We start from the raw sequence: 21,924 nt of genomic DNA, 5'->3' as shown, positions 1-21,924 counted from the left end.
GGCACAGCTCATTCTAACACAGGTAGGGGGCAGTATAGTACTTATAAAAGAGCCGTGCCACTAGACAGCCAATTAGCACATGCCCTTCAGTAATCCAGCACTCACTGACTGACTATACTTGCCCCCAATGTGATGATGCATTGATTCAGAAGCATTTTATCATTGACATGTGCATGCTGAGTGATTGGATCTTCTAGCCAATCGCATGCGCCACAGATCGGTACCGTCTAAAATATGGTCACATGCCGCCATTGTGAGTTAAGCGACCACTATACACTTTCCACTGAGCAGTAATGCTTCCCCACGGCAAAAAAATCTAAATATGAAGTGAGACTGAGGTAATGAAAAATATGGAGCTCCATTTAACATAGTAATCAGAGAGCTGTATATACATACACATATTAAAAGGCAGCAAGTTTTTGGTTTTACATAGAAAAACTGGAAGAACAAATTTCATGCAGATGGTGCCCTGGTCAGAATGGAAGCCAACGCCCCAGGTTGGCAAGGAAGGTGTTCTAGCCATTGTGCCATTAAAAACAATTTGCAACTCACCACAACTGCCAAGAAAGATGCCAACCAGATAGATTCAATTTCTAAACAAAGGACATTAATGGACCAAAGTTGTTTTACACCTTTAGTTCAGGAACTGAATGGATTAAGTATCAAGATTAAAAATAAAAAATAAAACATTTGAAACCATATATTTTTTTAATGTATTCAAATTTAATAATCATACATAATATCAAGAGCATTTCCATCTAAAATTTTAAATAAAGAGTTAATATTTTTGGTCAGTTCACCTTTTTTTCCAATATAGTACATACACATATGGATACTATGAAGTAAAAAATGTGCCCATTGCCCATAGCAATTAACCCCTTGCCGCCGCAGCAATTTTTTTGTTTTTCGTTTTCGTTTTTTCTTCCCAACATTCCAAAAGTCATGACTTCGATATAGCAGTATGAAGTGAATGCCATAAAAACAAAATTAAAAAAAAAACTGTGGCAGAATTACTGTTTTTTTCCCATAACACCCCACAAATATTTTTTTTTCCAGTTTCCCAGCACATTATATGGTACAATAAATGGTGCCATTAAAAACTACAACTCGTCCTGCAAAAAACATGTGGTAAAAACGATCTGTTAACTTTATTCTGTGGGTTAATACCATTAGGGCAATACAAATTTTAATTTAACGTTTAATATTTTTTTTTGTATTTGAAAGAAAACTTATTCAACTGTTTTTGAATTTTTTTTAAAAGGCGCCCTAGATGACTTGAACTAGTGATTGTTGGATCGTGTGCACACTATACTGCAATACTTATGTATTGCATTATGTTGTGTTTCAAAAATTTAGCTTAATAGGAGCAGTGAGATGGCAGAATTGGGGGCCTTCAGTAGGTCCCCAGGCTGCCATGACAACTATAGAGTGGCATTGGGGGGGGTGATGGGTTGTCGGACGGGGCTGCCCCCCTCTGTCTAACAGCTTAGATGCCGCGGTTGCTATTGACTGTGGTATCTAAGGCCCCATGCATACGACCGTAAAAATTGTCCAATTACGGACCCATTTACTTCTATTGTCTACGGACACCTTCCCGTTTATTTATGGGAAGGTGTCCGGGCCATAGAAGTGTACCGCAAAAGATAGGACATGTCCTATCTTTTGCTTTTTATGGGCTGTGTTCCCATACTTTGTATTGGAGCATGGGCCAAAAATGCGGGTGTCTGTACACGGCCGTCGGCGGCTGACAGTGCCCGCAATCGCGGCCCGTGTTTATGGTGCTTTAGTGATTAAACGAGCAGGATCAGAGTTATCTCCGATCCCAACCATTGCAGTGAAGTGTCGGCCTTAACGTACAACCAACGTCCACTGAGTATGGAGCGGGCTCTACCTTGAGTCCGTTTCATTCTTCCCCTTGTCAGCTATGACATAACCCTACGTAAATTGTCAGCAAGGGGTTAATTAGATGACTTCTTCCATGTTTAGAGCCACTCTTGAAAAATGAGGGTTGACATCTGATTGCCTGTTATGGCAAACACTGACATTGTTTTGGCCCCTTGTTCATCACGTTCGGGATATTTGTTCTCCCGTATGTAATTTTACAACAAAAAGGATTCAATATGGGAACAAGAGGGGAAGCATTGCCTAAGAAAATATTAGGATATTTTTCTAATCTTCCTGTACTGAGGTCCATTTCTCTGTATGATCTAAAAAGACGTACGGGAGAACAGATCCCTCACATGTAATGTGAAAAGTGACTTAGAACAGTTTTGATGCATGAGGTTTAATACATTTCCCTGGATAGTGTAAACCTTCACATTTTTAGGGCTCTTCTTGTAGATAATTAATGTTATGTGACCTCTCTGCTTCTATAGATTAAATAATATTCAAAACATTTAGTAAATACTGTGTATTTCGAAATTCCTTCCTAATGAAAAGTAATAGCTTATAATAGAGACAGAAGTGTTCAATCAAATCCGATTAAGCCATAAAATTAGCAAAGCATGAGGGCTTACAGCTAGGAAGTGGGAATGTTTATTTAGATCACAGAATAAAATCATTAAAAAGCACATAATGTTTTTATTATGTTTGTGATTTACAAAAACATTTCTACTTTTTTGCTCAAAGCTACTATAGCATTTTAAGTTTATCATTTTCTTCGATTCACTTTAATGCTTTTACCTTCTTTATATTCATCTGTTTGTAATGGCATTTAAAGCTTAGCACCGCTAGGGAGCAGCTCCACAACTGTTGTTCATAAAGTGAAAAATCAGCAGCAATTGTTCTTTTTTTTTTTTTTAAGTGTTTATGAAACATGATCAGAATTCCTAAATTATATAGTCAGAATTGGGTCACATTAAAAGCGGAAAGGCAGCCAAAACTGATCTTCTGACATGTCGAAGCTGGTACAACAACCTATATCCAGAACTAAGGTTTTGTGATGCTTTATAGAGAATAAAAACTTTTTGACATTTGAGAGATTATATAAAAAAGGGAAAATAATTGGTCCACTCACCACATTTGTAGATTTGAATACAACGTCTGTTTGAAGATCGGTGCTTTCGAACAGAGAATCTATGTCGGGGTAGACAGGAATCCAAAAATAGCAGAGAGTAGTCTGGCACACGATGCAATTCGAATTCAATGTTGCTTTAATGGTAACAGATTTTAAGACAAATAAATTAAATCCCGGTTAAAGAACGCTTATGCGCTTCGAACCTGTCTGTTCTTACTCATAGCTGATGAGTCAGGGCTGTTTTGGCGGCACAAGGGGGATCCCTAAGCAGCTTTTACATTTATAATATACACCAAGGGGCCCTTTTCTTCTGGTTGGACTTCTATAAGGACAAACTGCTTAAAGCAGCCATAGACATTAGATAGCTGTCCACCAAGGCTCCATAAATAGAGCAGAATACACACTCCTGGCATTACATATCTTTCAGTAGCTGACAGGTAAAATCAATTTGTTCCATTTTTCCCCTATGGCACCCATCGATTTTTGGTTTGCTTTTCTCCATATACATTATATTATCAGTAGACCACGCTAAAGTAAATTAGATCAACTGACAAATAATCTAATGCCTACAGGCAGTGAAAGATTTTCGTAGTCTTCATTTTTTGCCAAATATCTTAAAAAATAAACAACATTTTTTTTCCAGAAAACTAAAGACAAATTATAAAAAAATGTTCTCAAAGGAAAATAATGAAAAAAATGCATTTTTTTTGTTGTTAATTGATTTGTTGATTACTGACCATGTATTTAAACAGTCGCTGTTCAGTTGTGTAATTTTCTGCTTTTGTACACACAACTATGGCTGAGTTATTTATTTATTTTTTCTTCTAATTCAATCTGAATGGTCACATTTTATTTCAAAATCCCTCCCTGGTTGTACTTTTGTTTCTTGTTTAACAAATATAATATTTTCCATAGGAATCCTTTATAGATTGTATTTAATATAAACCCATGTACGACCCACAAATTTATATTGTAATTTGTATATATAGAATGCACAGCATGGAGTGACGTTCCACCTACTTAATACATTACTTAATTCACGTATCACTACAGCTTTGAGACTAGGGGAACGTGCAAATGTTCAATATCAGTAACTGTGACTCACTTCTCTGTATTTATATAAAGCAGCATTTCCAAGTAATTTACTAGAATTATTGTACATTTCAGTATGCATGTAAACCGATCCAAGTGACAGAAATTTACTGTAATCTGTGCTTATAGCATTTCTCACAGTAAGTAATAATCATAATGCTTCTGTTAAGTAAGATATTGCCAAATAGTATGGTGGCATTAAACTTGCAGAGAATTAAATTGTATCTAATGTCAACTATTTCTCTTCTATTTAAGACACTTTAAACTTTAATTTCTTTTCAACATGGAATATCTGAAATACAATAACTCTATTGTGCTCCTCTGTGCATATATTATTATATTGCTGTAAGATGACAGGTTTTTTTTCTTATTTTTTATAGAAAACTTATTTTAATAATTATATATTTTTTTCTATAATCCTACATATCTTTTAATGATATTTCCACTTTCGGCATTGATTGTACATGAACTGGCATTATAATTACAGCCCCCTATATACCCTTAGATAATCTATTATAGTCTTAATAGCATCAGACTAAATGTCAGTTTTGGGTTGGGGGTCATATTTTTTTTTGGTTTATAGTTTACAGTTAAGAGACAAAAAAGCGATGAAAAATGAAAGCAATTTCCTTTAATTATTAAGTAAAAAATTGTGATGGAACAAGTGCAAAATGATGGAAAAAGAGCTATTTATCATCAAATACAATATAATTTAAATTAAACGGATCAGTTTATGACATTTTCTAATTGACTATAGACTATAAAAAGGCTGAAAGGCAAAAGGAAAGGGTTGTAAAATAGGCAAATAACTTGGGTCTTTTACCACTTTGGAACCTTCACCAATACCCTAAAGATATTTCTCTGTACCTACAAGTTTCTGATGCTTGGCTTGGAAACCTGAGGCCTGAGCACTTTTGTGTGGGCACAGTGGGAGTACTGCTATTCAGGCAATGTATGTCCGTATTATTAGGGTACTGCATGGCATTATTATTTGGGCATATATAGCGCTGTTATTTGGTTATGGTGACATTATTTAATTTCTGGTTTGGTCCTATTATTTATACACTAGCTGATACTGGTATTTTCACACTTACTATTTTTTAATAGATTCATGTTTTAATATTTTGTAGCTGTATAATTTTCATCTTTCACTAGTAGCCGGTTTTTATCTGGGCTAGTCTCCCTTCTCAAAAAGAAAGGGGCCTCACAGAATGTTTTTGGAGTAATTTATATAAGGGTCGGTAATTCATTGCATCCACAGAACCATCTACATACCAACTGTTCTGTATACAGTTCGGTCCAGAATTATTTGGACAGTGACACAGTCTTCATGATTTGGACTCTGCATGCCACCACATTGGATTTGTAATGAAACAACTGAGATGCAATTGAAGTGTAGACTTTCAGGTTTAATTCAATGGAGTGAACAAAAATATCATGTGAAATGTTTAGGAATTGCAACCATTTTTCTACACAGCCTCCCCATTTCAGGGGCTCAAAAGTAATTGGACAAATTAACATTACCATAAATAAAATGTTGTTTTTTTTAAATACTTTGTAGAGAATCCTTTGCAGACAATGACTGCCTGAAGTCTGGAACCCTTGGACATCACCAAACGCTGGGTTTCCTCCTTTGTGATGATTTGCCAGGCCTTTACTGCAGCTGTCTTCAGTTGTTGCTTGTTTGTGGGTTGTTCTGCCTTACATTTTGTCTTAAGCAAGTGAAATGCAGCTCGATCGGGTTGAGATCTGGTGATTGACATGGCCATGTCAGAATATTCCACTTCTTTGCCTTAAAAAACTCCTGGGTTGCTTTCGCAGAATGTTTTGGGTCATTGTCCATCTGTACTGTGAAGCGACGTCAATCAACCACTTCAGAATTAATCCGGCTGCTTCTGTCTTCAGTCACATCATCAATAAACACTTGTGACCCAGTGCCTTTGGCAGACATGCATGCCAATGCCATCACAATGCCTCCACCATGTTTTACAGAGGATGTGGTGTGCTTTGGATCATGAGCCGTTTCAAGCCTCCTCCATACTTTCTTCCTCCCATCATTCCGGTACAGGTTGATCTTAGTTCCATTTGTCCAAAGAATGCTGTTCCAAAACAGTGCTGCCTTCTTTACATGTTTATTTGGCAAAGTCTAATCTGGTCTTTCTATTTTGAGGCTGATTAATGGTTTGCACCTTGTGGTGAACCCTCTGTATTTGCTCTCATGTAGTCTTCTCTTTATGGTAGACTTAGATACTGATACACCTACTTCCAGGAGTGTGTTCTTCACTTGGGTAGATGTTGTGAAGGGGTTTTTCTTCACCATGGAAGGATTCTGCGATCATCCACCACTTTTGTCTTCCATGGACGTCCAGGCCTTTTGGAGTTCACGATATCACCAGTACGCTCTTTTTTTTCAAGAATGTACCAAACTGCTGATTTGGCCACTCCTAACATTTGTGCTATCTCTCTGATGGATTTCTTCAGTTTTTACAGCCCAACGATGGTCTGTTTCTCTTGCATTGAGAGCTCCTTTGACCTCATGTTGTGGGTTCACAGCAACAGATTCCAAATGCAAATGCCACACCTGGAATCAACTCCAGACCTTTTACCTGCTTAATTGATGATGGATTACTGAGGGAATAGCCCATGCAGCCCATTAAATAGCTTTTGAGATAATTGTCTAATTACCTTTGCTCCTTGAAAAAGATAAAGCTACATATTAAGGAGCTGTAATTCCTAAACCCTTCCTCCAATTAGGATGTATCCTCAAATTAAAGCTGAGAGTCTGTACTTTAAGCCCATATTGATTATACAACTATATATTCAATATGTTTTGGTAAACAGCTAAAATGCCAAAACTTGTGTCACTGTCCAAATAACTCTGGACCTAACTGTATAATGGTAAAACAGTCTTTCAGTGTGTCAGTGCAGGTACTATATATAGTGTATATAGTCGCTAAAATCTTTGGTGCAGGATTGTGTAATAAAGCGTTTTTATTAAAAGAATGTGTCAGTACAGCTATGGTATGTAGTGTCTATCTACTTAAATGTAAGTATAGTAGATAACCCCTTATGGTATGTATTAATAGCTTCCAAGCAAGGCAATTTTCCATAGATTTAATAATGCTATGAGACTGGATAAGGTAGATATTGAAGTGATCTCCTGTTATGTCATTGGTTGACTCCCTCTGCTCCAGCACTTAATTAGTGGCGGCCCTTCAAAACTTCCGGGATCTGCCAATCATGTGGGATGCCAGATTGTTTAATCCCATGATACAAAATAGATGTCGGATCGACCAGGCACATTTCAGAATGGACACCATGCTTCTTTAGTGGCTTGAGAAATTCACAGATGGTTCTTCTTTTCTAGTCATACAATGATAGAAATGTTAATAAAAATTTATTTCAATAATCTGATGTAGATTTCTCTTCAGATACTGCAGCTCCATACAATAATCTGACATAGGAATATTTTCATCTATGTTTTACATATTTAACCTGTCAACTAACAACGTATCTTATATTGTGTCTATTATTGCACGTAACAAAGAATAAGGAAACATGGAGGTAAGAAAATAATTAAAAAGGGTGCAGGACGGATAATGTCCAATATATTTATTTTACTATATCTTTATATGTTTATAGATCTTTGTTAGTGTTTTGAAGGTATAGAACAAATGTAAGAGACAAACATTATAATAAAGCACGGCACAACTGCTATCTCTCCATCCCCTATAGCTACACCCATGCTGAACGTGTAGCAGCTATAACTATGTAATACTTCGTGCATTGTGATACTGTTTTTTGGAGTTGCTATTGCTCAATTTGCTTGCAGTATACTTTATTGCTAATTTATTATTTACAATATAGATTTCCATTACAGCTTGTAGGTTACGTACCTCTATACATACATAGTGCATATTATTTTTAGTAGCAAAATTATTCGTAAGTCAGTAGTATACAGGATAGAGATTGACAAGCTACAAACCCACGTTGAAAACACACACTCCGTAGTCCATTTCTTCACCTTCTCAGGAATTTGTCATCTAGAAAACTGACAGTAACAGTTATTTTGTATGAGATGAGTGTACTGACCTGCAAACTACTGTAACATGTCCAAGACACCAGAGTGGAAAGGAGGAAGCATAGACAAATAACAAAATATGATTTTAATTCTAACCTCATTTAACAAACCTGGAAACTTACAACCTCTGTGTCTTTGAATACCCAGAAGTAATCTAGTGCTCTTTCAGACACATACTTTATCCCTGACATGGGTGACTTTCTGGGATATTCTATCCCCTAGAGAGATTTTTTAAAGCCATATTGCATATGGGCTTAGATTCTTTATGTCTGATGACCCTCATAAACAAATCTCACTCCCTTCCATAAATAGTAAAAATAAAAATGTCAATGCAAGCGCACAATAAAACAATGATATAAAACATGTTTATGTATTCCTCAGCATAAAACATTGTGCAACTTCAGATAATATAGTAATGAAATGCAGCCACACAGCGCTAGATACGCAATCTGCCTTCATGTAAAACCACTTGAACTACTACAATGTGGATAAGAAAGTGTTAAACTCAGGCAAGTTGCAGGCATTTTCAGGGTGCAATATCCCTAGAAAGAAAGGGAGGAAGCCTCCAGCTCACCTTATGTATAGACTTGTATTAGTCACCGCGCACGGGTCCTTGTGTCGGCACACGATCAGGTAATTGCAGTAGAGAGGAAGGATTGGATCCAGCGCTGTTGTGGATTAAAAGGAAGCTATTTCCAAGATTTATTAAGTCATTTTAAAACGGGATCAAAGGATGAAGAGATATCCTGGAGTGCAGAAAAGTTTCAATGAAATTAAGTAGCCTACGCGTTTCAGACGCTTTCTGCGTCCTTATTCATGGCTTGTGTTTTCCAGGGATATTTCTACTGTGAGAACTGTATACAAGGGACTGGGGCTGTGTGGCACTATATACAGTGGGAGCAGTACAGCGCTATATACAGTGGGGGCTTTATGGCGATATCTACAGGGGGGCTGTATGGCACTATCTACAAGGGGGAGGTGGGGGCGCTATCTACAAATGGGGTGTTACACTGTCTATAGGTGGGGCTATATAGCACTGTCTACAGGGGGGCTGTATGGCACATTCTACAGGGGGCACTATTTATAAGGGGGGCTGCTTGTGGCACCCTGGGGGGGGGCGGTCAAGAGTTTGCTATGGGGCCCAGTCTTTCCTAGTTACGACCTTGATGATAGCACTAATTATCTAGTATCTATCTATCTATCTATCTATCTATCTATCTATCTATCTATCTATCTATCTATCTATCTATCTATCTATCTATCTATCTATCTATCTATCTATCTATCTATCTATCTATCTATCAAAGAAACACAAAAAAGGCAGCACATCCAGTAGTTGGTGTTTAGAAAAGAAAGAGCTTTATTAGCCCAAATGCAACGTTTCAGCTCAAAATCCTAGAGCCTTTCTAAAGGATTCTATCTATCTATCTATCTATCTATCTATCTATCTATCTATCTATCTATCTATCTATCTATCTATCTATCTATCTATCTATCTATCTATCTATCTATCTATCTATCATCTATCTATCTATCTATCTATCTATCTATCTATCTATCTATCTATCTATCTATCTATCTATCTATCTATCTATCTATCTATCTATCTATCTATCTATGTGATTTATAATTAATAAAGATACAATTTTAAATCCTTGTTAAAAAAAATTTTTAAATACCCATATATACACTAGATTGCAGTTTTGATTTTCTAGGAATAGTGGAAAGAGAAATCGTTAAAGAGTATTGCATATAATATTCTGTGGAGCTTATGAAAAACATGACAGAACTTTGATACATTTTGTCCATGACTGTAGAAAAGTTAACAAAAGATTGAAACTAAATCCCGAACTTACCTTGGATTTTATAAAGTAATAAAATTACAACTCAATATCTAACTCTAAAAACACAATTTGAAAAATTCTACAAATTTGTGTCCACAGCTCCTATTCAGACCTATGTGTCTCCATGGTGATAGAATACTAAGAAACCCTGTGTGTAGTCTGATCTTACAGTACAGTCATTTACTTTCTTTCTTTCGTATGCTCCATATTCTACTGTCTTAATGTTATCAAAAAGAGTAGGCAGAGGGAGTGGAGTAACACATAATTGCACAATCGGAATACACATGGTTTGTTTGTAGGGTGTAAACTTGGCGACGCATAAGTCTGCATAGGAGCTGAATACGCAAAATCGGTAGAAATATGATTACGACCATTTGAAAAGTTGCTTCATTTTTATTTTCGACGCATCAGAACAATAAAATAATTGCAAAAGTACATGTCCTTTAAGTTTAGCAGACAACATACTCTTATGGTGGTGTAAGAGGGAAATCTAGAATGAGAACCTAATGATTCATATTCTAGGTCTTACCAACATGTAAATATGATTCACTTTGCACACATTCCTATCATGTATCTCCAGTTCTGAGTACTTCCAGAAACATTCACTTCCATATGTGTTAATGATATTAGCAATTGTTTCACTTTTATTAACCAATTCATTTACATTAGAGCTCCTTTAAATTCTTATAGGGAACTTGTCACATTAAATATGCTGCTCTATTTGCGGGCAGCAGGTTATAGAGCAGCTGAGCAGATGATATATTGTTTTTTTTGTGAAAATATTTAATACAGCTTGTATTTTTATTTATTTAAACCCTTGCTCACTCTTAGTTTATGAGTCCAGTGGGCGGTCCTACACAGTGATTGATAGTTATGTCTCTATGCAGACTTAGGAACGGAAGGCTGTCAATTATTGAGTAAGACCACCCACTAGACTCATCAGCCCAGAAGTTACAAGTTAAATTACAAGTTATACTTAACCTTTTCCCACACAACTATATATCAATCTTCTCAGCTTCTCCTGCTCTGTAACATGATGCCCACAGATTGGTCTGCATGTTTAATGTGACAAGTTGCCTTTAAGTTTAACAATGGATGAGAGATTTCTTTTTAAATATGTGCTCCTGTCTGCCAGTGCTAATTCGCCAATCTCTTGAAAGAGCTTTTACAATAATCTGTGCTTTATGAGTTTGCTGTTGCTACTTCACAGAAATATTGAGAGTCCATTAATTTCCTCATCTCAACATGACCTTGATGGTTTCTACGTGAGCTGTGTAAGGTCACGTCATGCTAAAGGATATTCAGTAGACTTGCATACTATATAATTCAAGGCCCAAACTGACTCTAATATTGTAAATATGTAATAGTGAATGTCATGAAGCTTCAGTGGTAGAAAATAAATGGGCACAGATGTGGAATATGTATCAGCTCCAGTATATAGTAATAGGCTGTACGAATTGGCATAAAGCAAAGCTTTTCTACTGCAGAACATTTTAGTGCACCCTTTGTACAGTATTGTGTGCCATCAAAAAGCATTCATCATACAGATATATGAACAGACAAGCAAAATCATTTTGGATATTCTAAAACAAATACTATATATTTTTGCATGAATTACAGTATTTTAAAATTGAAAAAAAAATGAATGCTTTGTCGCTTATTCATGAATATTTAAACCATTAATATGTCAAATTGTATAATATGCTTTGCCATCTTTTGTCAACTATCTTTCAAATGTAGAATCTCGGCCAATTAATAATTGCATAAAAAAATTATTATAAAATCATAATGAGACTTATGAACAAGTCACATAGCTCAGAAGACTTTTATGTTACAAAAGCGGCTTAGTGTTAATTTAGAATCAAATGACCTCTGGGATCTTTTATCTGTCCTACATTCACCTAATAAAAAAAGAAAAAAGTTAATTTTCACTTAATTTGGAATCAGCTTAATTAATGTAATATTTAATAAAGTAACAAACCATTAACTATACTTATAGGTCACACTGCACTATTATTTGATCAAATAAAGGCTTTATACATTCTTTAAACCCTTTTATTTATTTCTTAAATTTAACAGAAAAATTGAAACAACTTTGCCAATTTTCTTGATTATAAAAATATCCAACTGTTTGTGTACACAGCTCTAATGCTGAACTATATGTACCCATAGTTACAGACTATAAACAATCTATATAGTCAGATCCTGCAGCCATGTCCTGACCATCTGCCCCCTTATTTCTTGTCTGTAGATTAGCAGGAAGAGGGGGAGTCACACATGACTGCAGGGTCAAACTACACAGCTACATAGTTCTGCATAGTAGTACATGCTACATAATAGTATATTTTTATTTAATTTTTTTTAAAGTTCCTTTAGTTTGCTTCATTCTTTACTAGATATATTCACAATAAAAAGTAATATTGGACCAATGAATAGGTGCTCATAAAAACTTTTAGCCAACCTTTTGTATTCCACAAAATGGTTTTGGGTGACATTGGAAGAGAAAAAAATAGAATGATCAAATATTATACGCTGCCCCTATAGGGCAGTTTAACTAAGACTGGCATTTCATATGCCTGTCTTAGCTTAAAGCCTGAAGGAGTAAAATGCGACAAATTTGTTAATACATTTGTCGCATCCTTGAGTGTCTGTGCGGCACAGAGTGAAATTAGCGCCAGCATAGATTTCCTCTATAATTTACGTCAGTTTGTGGCAGGTGCAATAATTTCTCTAATTTATATTGATATTGTACTGTACATATTAAGAAAACACAATCATAATTATCCTATTTTCTGTTAATTGTTTATGTTTTTGTCTGGCTAATTATCACACAGTGAGATCAATAAAACATGACCTGCTGATGGCACTTGATTAAAAGGTTTATATGATTTAATAAGATACCGAATAAGAAACCATTAATTTTATTATCAAAAATTAGACATATTGTCTGGGACTGCTCAGTACACTCCACCTGCTCTGCTGGCGTTTAAATGTCCCCAGTAAAGCAATAATTTTATGACATATGAACAGAAAGAAATAGAAGTACCAGAAAAAACTTTCTGCATAGTAATACTATTCGAGTGCCTAACATAGCAATACGAAGTAATATTTAACATTAGTTTTTACAAAAAATCTGGCGTAAATAGATAAATGGATGTCTGATTGGAACGACAAATTTAGGCATTCTTGATGCCAAACTGTCTAACCTAGTAAACAAATATTATCATTTAAAAAAAAAATATATATATAGCAATAATATTTTAAAAAAAGAACTGCATTTATTCTCTTCAACAGACTAATTAATTAAGGTAAAGTTAATTACATGACATTCCCTTTATGGTGGTGGTAAACATGCAGCTCTTTATTTGCTATGTTACATATACTAGTTAGCAGCCCATTTATTACATCTACAATCATTTCTAGATTACAACGTCATTGGCCTGATGTTCCATCCTTAACAAGTTGTAGTTATAAATCTCACACCGCAAAAGGTCCAAGGCTTGTCAGAAAATTGGCAAGTTTGCAGGGTAGAGCGAATAGTAAAAGGCACTTGCAATAAGGCTGACAATGATCTTACTTAGATACTCTCTCTTGTATTTTTTTTAGGAACTGTGCATGATAATATTATATTTAGCATGCCATTATATTAATCTGTGATTTTACAGAGTGTGACCTGTTAGGGGACCCATTTAACAAGGTTTGGTGACTCCTGTGTAAATAAACTTTTGTCCCTATGACCACTGCTCAGAATTAATTTTTTAATCTCATTCTGCAGAAACTCTTATATCTACTATGCTGATAGACAAGAAAGCTGAAAACTGAGACAAGAAACCAGACCTGCCAACTGTCCCGGATCCCTAGGACACAGATACAGTTGGATACAGTGGTGGGGCAGGGAGACGTCAGCTCCCATTCACTTTTTGACCCCTGCCATTGGCAGCTCCACACAGGTTGGCGCAATGATGTAATCGCACCACCCTGCGCCCAGCAAAGGCCAGAGGAGGCCTGTAGAATGATCTACTCCATTAGTCGTGAGAATGAGGCTAGTTGTGTACTAATTTTTTTTACTTTAAGCAGCATTGTTTCTGTCTGGGGAGTCTCTAAGGGTTCATCGGCACTAAGATGATATCATTACTGTGTCGGAGCACTAAGAGGGCATTGTTACATTGCGTGGGGGCACAAAGAGGTTATTCTTACTGTGTGTGGACACTAAGGCGGCATCATTACTGTGAGGGGGTACCATTACTGTGTTGCACTCAAGGAGGGCACAAAGGAGCACTGTTACTTTGTTAGGGCACTAAAGGAGCATCAATATTTGAGGGTGTCACTAGGGAGAATCATCACTGTGTGAGGGACACTATTACTGTGTTCCACACAAAGAGGGCACAAATGAGCAGTGTTACTGTGTTAGGGCACTAAGGGAGCACTATTCCTTTTAAGGGTGCACTAAGAGGGAATCTTTACGGTGTGGAGGCACTAAGGTGGCATACCTATTGCGTGTGAGGCACTAAGAGGGCATCTCTACTTTGTGTGGTGCACTAAGGATGCATCTTTACGGTGTGGGTACAATAAGGGGGCATCATCACTGTATGGGGTAATATTACTGTGTGCCACAAAACAAGGGCACTATGAAAATACGTAGGGCACAAAAGGGCACTATCACTGAGTGGGGGCACTAAGGTGGCACCATTATTGTGTCCTGCATAAAGAAGGGCACCATTACTGTAGGGGGGGGTGCAGAAAGGGGACTATTAGGGCATGGCCAGACGTGGCGTATTTCTGCCGACACTGTCCGCATCAATGCCGCACATAATGTGCGTTGCATATTCTGTTGTGGCTTTGCCTAAAATGTGCAGTAAATTGATGCGGATTAGCCATTGCGTATTCAGGTGAAGAGTACTTCATGCTGTCTTTTAAAACATTTTATCTCAGTCTGGCTATAGACCTCGAAACACATAGGTTCAGCCAGAATGAAGAAATATCCTGTTTGTAAAACCAATATGCAACGCAACACACATAACATCTGCGGATTTCATTGTGGAATTTTTAAACTCCATCGAAGTCAATGGAGAAATTTCGCAATAAGTCCGCAACAAGTCTGCTACACGTATGCCAGTGTATGCTGCGGACACCAAATTCCGCAACGCAGCCTATGGTCCCCAGCGGAGGTTTCTGCCACGTGTGAAGAGATAGAAGGTCAAATGTATAAACAGATGGAGCGGGCTGCACAGGCGGGGTACTGTTGTGATAATGGGAGATTTTAATTACCGGGATATTAATTGGTGTCATGGTTCGGCTTCAACTGCAAAGGGGAGACATTTCCTCAACCTGTTGCAGGAAAATTTTATGGGCAAGTTTGTGGAAGACTCGACTAGAGGTGAAGCTCTGTTGGATCTGGTCATTTCTAATAATGCAGAGCTTGTTGGGAATGTCAATGTTCGTGAAAACCTTGGTAACAGTGATCATAATATAGTTATATTTTACCTATACTGTAAAAAACAAACACAGGCAGGGAGGGCAAAAACACTTAATTTTAAGAAGGCCAATTTCCCCAGGATGAGGGCTGCAATTCAGGATATAGACTGGAAAGAAATAATGTTAAATAATGGGACAAATGATAAATGGGAGATTTTCAAATCTACTTTGGGTAATTATAGTGCAAAATTTATTCCTACAGGTAACAAGTATAAACGACTAAAATTAAACCCCACATGGTTTACACCTTCTGTAAAAAGGGCAATACATGTGTAAAGGATCTGCCAGGCACATCTTTGGGGTTAACGCCCATAGATAATCAGTCTGCACCTGCTTCTATGTCTGTGAGACTGACTCCATCTTCCACCACTCAGGGTGGCAGGCTTAGGAGTGGGAGAACCTATCACAGCCTGGCCAGACGGAGCTAGCTCCCGCCCTCTGTCTATTTATACCTGCCTTTCCTGTTCCTCCTTTGCTTGTGATTCTTTTCGTTTGGTTTCCTGGCCCGCTACAGCTTCTTGTACTATTGTCCTTGCTTCATATTGACCCCGGCTTGCTGACTACTCTCCTGCTTTGCGTTTGGTACCTCGTACACTCCTGGTTTGACTCGGCTTGTTTACTTCTCTTGTTGCTCACGGTGTTGCCGTGGGCAACTGCCCCTTTCTCCCCCTAGCTCTGTGTACCCTTGTCTGTTTGTCTGTCGTGCACTTATTGAGCGTAGGGACCGTCGCCCAGTTGTACCCCGTCGCCTAGGGCGGGTCGTTGCAAGTAGGCAGGAACTGAGTGGTGGGTAGATTAGGGCTCACTTGTCTGTCTCCCCACCCCCCGTCATTACAACATGACAAAAAAAAGGGCATTTAAAAAATACAAATCTGAGGGTACAGCTGTAGCCTTTGTAAAATATAAAGAGCTTAATAAAATCTGTAAAAACATAATAAAATCAGCAAAAATACAAAATGAAAAGCAGGTGGCCAAGGATAGTAAAACAAATCCTAAAAAATTCTTCAAGCATATAAATGCAAAAAAGCCAAGGTCTGAACATGTAGGACCCTTAGATAATGGTAATGGGGAGTTGGTCACAGGGGATCAAAAGAAGGCAGAGTTACTAAATGGGTTCTTCCGCTCTGTATATACAACAGAAGAAGGAGCAGCTGATGTAGCCGCTGCCAGTGCTGTTAATATATCAGTTGATATACTGAATTGGATGAATGTAGATATGGTGCAAGCTAAATTAAATAAAATAAATGTACACAAGGCCCCGGGACCAGATGGGTTACACCCCAGAGTTCTTAAAGGAACAGTGTCATCACAAATAATTTTTTTATATGTTAAAGATGTTAGTGCTTTAATAAAAACGTTTATATTCATTTGTGTGTTTGTGTTTTACTGTTTCTTATTTTTACACTTTTTCTTCCCTATCGGGGCTGCCATTTTTTGTTCCATTTCTGTGTGTGTCGATTAACGACACACACAGACATGGAATACGGCAGCCAAAGTCCCATAGGGACTGCGAACGGCTCCCGTCCCATTGACTGCCGTGTACGGCGTCTGTGTGGGAACTGCGCATGCGCCGCTCCCACACAGTCCTATTCGAAATTGGCGCCGTCCGGCGCCATTTTCCTGTGGACCGGAAGTCGCGGCCGGACAGTAATATTACTACTTCCGGTCGCGGCTTCCGGACTTGTGCACATGGAACAGCGGCAGCAAACGGAGCGGACGGGCCAGAGGGAGCCGCGGCGGCAGGAGCAGGTAAGAGATTTCAATGTATGTTAGTGTTTGTGTGTGTTTACTACTGTATGTAAACCTACTACACTGTGGGTTACCTCAAAAAATGGCGACACACAGTGTAGGAGGTTAAACCTTTCAAACCCCTCGTTTATCCCTGCACTAGCCAGGATAAAGGAGGGGGGGATGCTGAGAGCTCACTAGAGCGAGGGCTTTTAACCCAATGTTGCAATGCTGCAATTTTGGGAACTAGCTCCATCTAGTGTCCAAAAATGGGTAGTATTATAAATTAGAAAAAATTTATAATATTTCCTGACTCGCGAAAAAAATAAAAAAAATTTGAACAATGTTTAATCACCCACACACTAAATGTTTAATTTTTTAAAAAAAAACATGTTTTTCTGGCAACACATTCCCTTTAAGGAGCTTAGTTCAGTTATTTCTGTCCCCCTTTTCATAATATTTAGAGAGTCTCTCATGACTGGTATAGTGCCAAGGCACTGGCGCAGGGCAAATGTGGTGCCTATTTTCAAAAAGGGCTCTAGGTCTTCGCCGGGTAATTATAGACCAGTAAGCTTAACATCAATTGTGGGGAAACTGTTTGAGGGGCTATTGAGGGACTATATACAGAATTATGTGACAATAAATAGTATTATAAGTGACAGCCAGCACGGTTTTACAAAGGACAGAAGCTGTCAAACCAACCTGATTTGTTTTTATGAAGAGGTAAGCAGAAGCCTAGACAGAGGGGCCGCTGTGGATATAGTGTTTTTGGACTTTGCAAAGGCATTTGACACTGTCCCTCATAGACATCTAGTGGGTAAATTAAGGACTATTGTTAAGGATCTGCCAGGCACAGCTTCTGTATCTACGCCCATAGGTAATCAGTCTGCACCTGCTTCTATGTCTGTGAGACTGACTCCATCTTCCACCACTCAGGATGGCAGGCTTAGGAGTGGGAGAGCCTATCACAGCCTGGCCAGACGGAGCTAGCTCCCGCCCTCTGTCTATTTATACGTGCCTTTCATGTTCCTCCTTGCTTGTGATTCTTCTCGTTTGGTTTCCTTGCCCTGCTACAGCTTCTTGGACTATTTGACCCTGCTTCATATTGACCCTGGCTTACTGACTACTCTCCTGCTCTGCGTTTGGTACCTCGTACACTCCTGGTTTGACTCGGCTGGTTCACTACTCTCCTGCTCTGCGTTTGGTACCTCGTACACTCCTGGTTTGACTCGGCTCGTTCACCACTCTTGTTGCTCATGGTGTTGCCGTGGGCAATTGCCCCTTTTTCCCTTGCTTCTGTGTACCCTTGTCTGTTTGTCTGTCGTGCACTTATTGAGCGTAGGGACCGTCGCCCAGTTGTACCCCGTCGCCTAGGGCGGGTCGTTGCAAGTAGGCAGGGACTGAGTGGCGGGTAGATTAGGGCTCACTTGTCTGTTTCCTTACCCCCATCGTTACAACTATAGGTTTAGAAAGTATAGTTTGTAATTGGATTGAGAATTGGCTCAAGGACCGTATCCAGAGAGTTGTGGTCAATGATTCCTACTCTGAATGGTCCCCAGTTATAAGTGGTGTACCCCAGGGTTCAGTGCTGGGACCACTATTATTCAACTTATTTATTAATGATATAGAGGATGGGATTAATAGCACTATTTCTATTTTTGCAGATGACACCAAGCTATGCAATATAGTTCAGACTATGGAAGATGTTTGTGAATTGAAGGCAGATTTAAACAAACTAAGTGTTTGGGCGTCCACTTGGCAAATGAAATTTAATGTAGATAAATGTAAAGTTATGCACCTGGGTACGAACAACCTGCATGCATCATATGTCCTAGGGGGAGCTACACTTGGGGAGTCACTTGTTGAGAAGGATCTGGGTGTACTCTTAAATCATAAAGTAAATAACAGCATGCAGTGTCAATCAGCTGCTTCAAAGGCAAGCAAAATATTGTCGTGTATCAAAAGAGGCATGGACTCGCGGGACAGGGATGTAATATTACCACTTTACAAAGCATTAGTGAGGCCTCATCTAGAATATGCAGTCCAGTTCTGGGCTCCAGTTCATAGAAAGGATGCCCTGGAGTTGGAAAAAATACAAAGAAGAGCAACGAAGCTAATAAGGGGCATGGAGAATCTAAGTTATGAGGAAAGATTAAAAGAACTAAACCTATTTAGCCTTGAGAAAAGATGACTAAGGGGGGACATGATTAACTTATATAAATATATGAATGGCACATACAAAAAATATGGTGAAATCCTGTTCCATGTAAAACCCCCTCAAAAAACAAGGGGGCACTCCCTCCGTCTGGAAAAAGAAAGGTTCAACCTGCAGAGGCGACAAGCCTTCTTTACTGTGAGAACGGTGAATTTATGGAATAGCCTACCGCAGGAGCTGGTCACAGCAGGGACAGTAGACGGCTTTAAAAAAGGCTTAGATAATTTCCTAGAACAAAAAAATATTAGCTCCTATGTGTAGAAATTTTTTACTTCCCCTTTCCCATCCCACTTCCCCTTTCCCATCCCTTGGTTGAACTTGATGGACATGTGTCTTTTTTCAACCGTACAAACTATGTAACTATGTAACTATGTGTGCACGAACCTAACTAAAAAGGTGTGCAAACCAATGCGGAATTCCAGGGCAATTCCGCCACGTCTGGCCGTGCCCTTACTGTATGGGGGGCAGTATTACCGTGTGGGGGCACTAATACTGTTCAGGACACAAAGGGGGCACTATTATTGTATTGGGATTATTTAACCATGTGTAGCACAATGTTGGGCACTATTACTGAGTGGGATACAAGGGCAGGCACTATTACTGTGCGGGGTACTATCTGTTTACCACTATTATAAAAATAAAAATGCTTTGAATGCCTTCGATCCTACAAATAAAGGAACCGCAGCACTGTTCTAGTGCTGCATCCTATTCACAGTTTTTCTTGCATAATAACACACAAAAAAAGGGCGGAATTGGGTGTGCATAGACAGAGATTGGGCAGGAGAGGTATGGCTTAACGTAAAAAATTTGTTGTGGGAACGAGTCGGGAGGTTTGAGAACCTGCGTTTGTCAGATTATGCATGTTGCTGCTCATTCTTAAGTAGAGTTAGGAAAAACAGGCAATTATTATGCCATATTGCCCAAAAAAAATAAAAAAATATTCAGGATTTATTTTACATTTATGGTAGAAAGGGAGTTATGAAAAGTATGTTTCTAGACTAATCTGTTCAAAAGTGTTGAAGGTAGGGGACAGCCATGCATAAGAAGAGGTGATTAGAAAAGAGCATAGAAGTAAATCAGAGTAAACTTAGACAGGACAGTTAGAAGATGCGCAAAATTAATCACAGTGGTTCATGCTACATGATAAATTTTGCTAGACATTCTAGACACTTTTCTCTTCCTTATACCACCTATTACTTGGTTTACACCACTGTTTGGGTCAAAATTTTGTAAATGTTATGTTGATGGCTGAGGCAAGGCGTGGAGACATCTGAATCTGAGGAATTAAGAACAAAGTTGAATCAAGCTTGTGATCATGTGTGGTAGGAACAATAACAGAACAATTTACCGTTAGGGAAATAGCGGATTGGAAATTTGAAAATAATAAGAAAAATAAATGGCAAGGTTTTGTCTCTAAATAATTTCTTTAGACATACATGAGGACATTTCTGAAATGCATTTCAAAATATTTTTTAAAACAGGAGGTGGATGATCAGGAGTGGACAGATAGGTATGGATTTCATCAGCACACCAGTGAAGATGAAGACTAGTGTGGTGATGTAGATTTAAACCAGTACCAGGACAAGGACTAAACCTTAAAGCCCACAAAGCTAAGGCAGTATGGGGGACAAATAAGGCACTATTGAAGAACACCTTGAAGGACTGGTCCTATTCGTAGCAGAAAAACCAACAGAGCTGAGTGTAAAGAGAGAAGAGAGTATAGTCCTTGATGCAGCAGAGGGTTATTGTAATATTTGATTCTTGATCTACTTAGTTGAAGGAGTATGTGTGCCATATACCGTATTAAAGAGCTTAACCTTTCTGCTTTGCAAGAATTCCATCTCATAAGAAACAGAATTTACAGCTATAAAGAGTGTCAGACTTGAGCCATCGGCCCTTCTCCCTTTCTAAACATTCTTACAAGGCTTTGAAATACTGGCTGAAATCATGCATAGGCTTGCCTATTATAAGTGGTTACAAAACCATATTTGCCCCATTTAAGACAATAGGGGCTACAACATGGTGCCATACTTTAGCCTCCATTATATAGCTAATATATGCTTTTGTAATAGAAAAAAAAGAGACATTTGTCAGCAAACAAATGCAAAATTGTAAAATATTCTATAAAAATCAATGTAAGTTCACAGTAACGTAAAGTAACGTAAAAGTTGACAGGTTATTTTTAATTACAAACACGCGCACGCACACACGAGGCATTATACACACACACACACACACACACACACACACACACACACACACACATGCTTCAAAAATGACTACAGTAGTTATTGACTTCTCTCTCCTTTTCACTCTTGCTTCCACCTATCCCATTATCTGTTTCAATGTGCTCGGTCTCCTCATTCCGTTTCCTTCTCGCTTCCTTTTCCCTTCCTACATAATCTAGGTCATCTTTCAGTTTCCAGCTTATATTACAGCACATTAGGCAAATGTGATGTCAAATTGTGGATCT

At 38.2% G+C, this 21,924-nt stretch overlaps 1 long non-coding RNA gene across 1 annotated transcript in view; it reads left to right on the top strand.

Annotated features, from left to right (window-relative positions):
- Window positions 1-16,837, top strand: part of LOC142742691 (uncharacterized) — a 47,553-nt gene extending 30,716 nt beyond the window's left edge. The window contains exon 4 of the long non-coding RNA XR_012881426.1: window positions 13,809-16,837. This is a non-coding gene — a long non-coding RNA (uncharacterized LOC142742691). The remainder of the gene's footprint in view (window positions 1-13,808) is intronic.
- Window positions 16,838-21,924: the final 5,087 nt, after the last annotated feature.

The sequence above is a fragment of the Rhinoderma darwinii genome, chromosome 2, assembly GCF_050947455.1.
Source record: "Rhinoderma darwinii isolate aRhiDar2 chromosome 2, aRhiDar2.hap1, whole genome shotgun sequence".
Taxonomy (NCBI): domain Eukaryota; kingdom Metazoa; phylum Chordata; class Amphibia; order Anura; family Rhinodermatidae; genus Rhinoderma; species Rhinoderma darwinii.
The sequence above is the reverse complement of the archived record's forward strand: the minus strand, read 5'-3'. Positions and strand labels throughout refer to the sequence as shown.